This window comes from Pterocles gutturalis, unplaced genomic scaffold (assembly GCF_000699245.1).
Source record: "Pterocles gutturalis isolate BGI_N339 unplaced genomic scaffold, ASM69924v1 scaffold52783, whole genome shotgun sequence".
NCBI classification, from domain to species: Eukaryota; Metazoa; Chordata; class Aves; order Pterocliformes; family Pteroclidae; genus Pterocles; species Pterocles gutturalis.
The window spans coordinates 1-203 of NW_010127681.1; positions in this window are offsets into that span (position 1 = coordinate 1).

Genomic DNA, 203 nt, shown 5'->3' on the forward strand with positions numbered 1-203 from the left:
TTCCAATGTGTCGATGGCACCACTCAGCTCAGCTTTTGATGCAGCCTAGGACACGGTTGGCTTTCTGGGCTGCAAGCACACACTGTCAGCTCATGTTCAGCTTCTCATCACCAATACCCCCAAGTCCTTCTCCTCAGAGCTGCTCTCAATCCATTCTCCACCCAGCCTGTATTTGTGCTTGGGATTGCCTTGACCCATGTGCA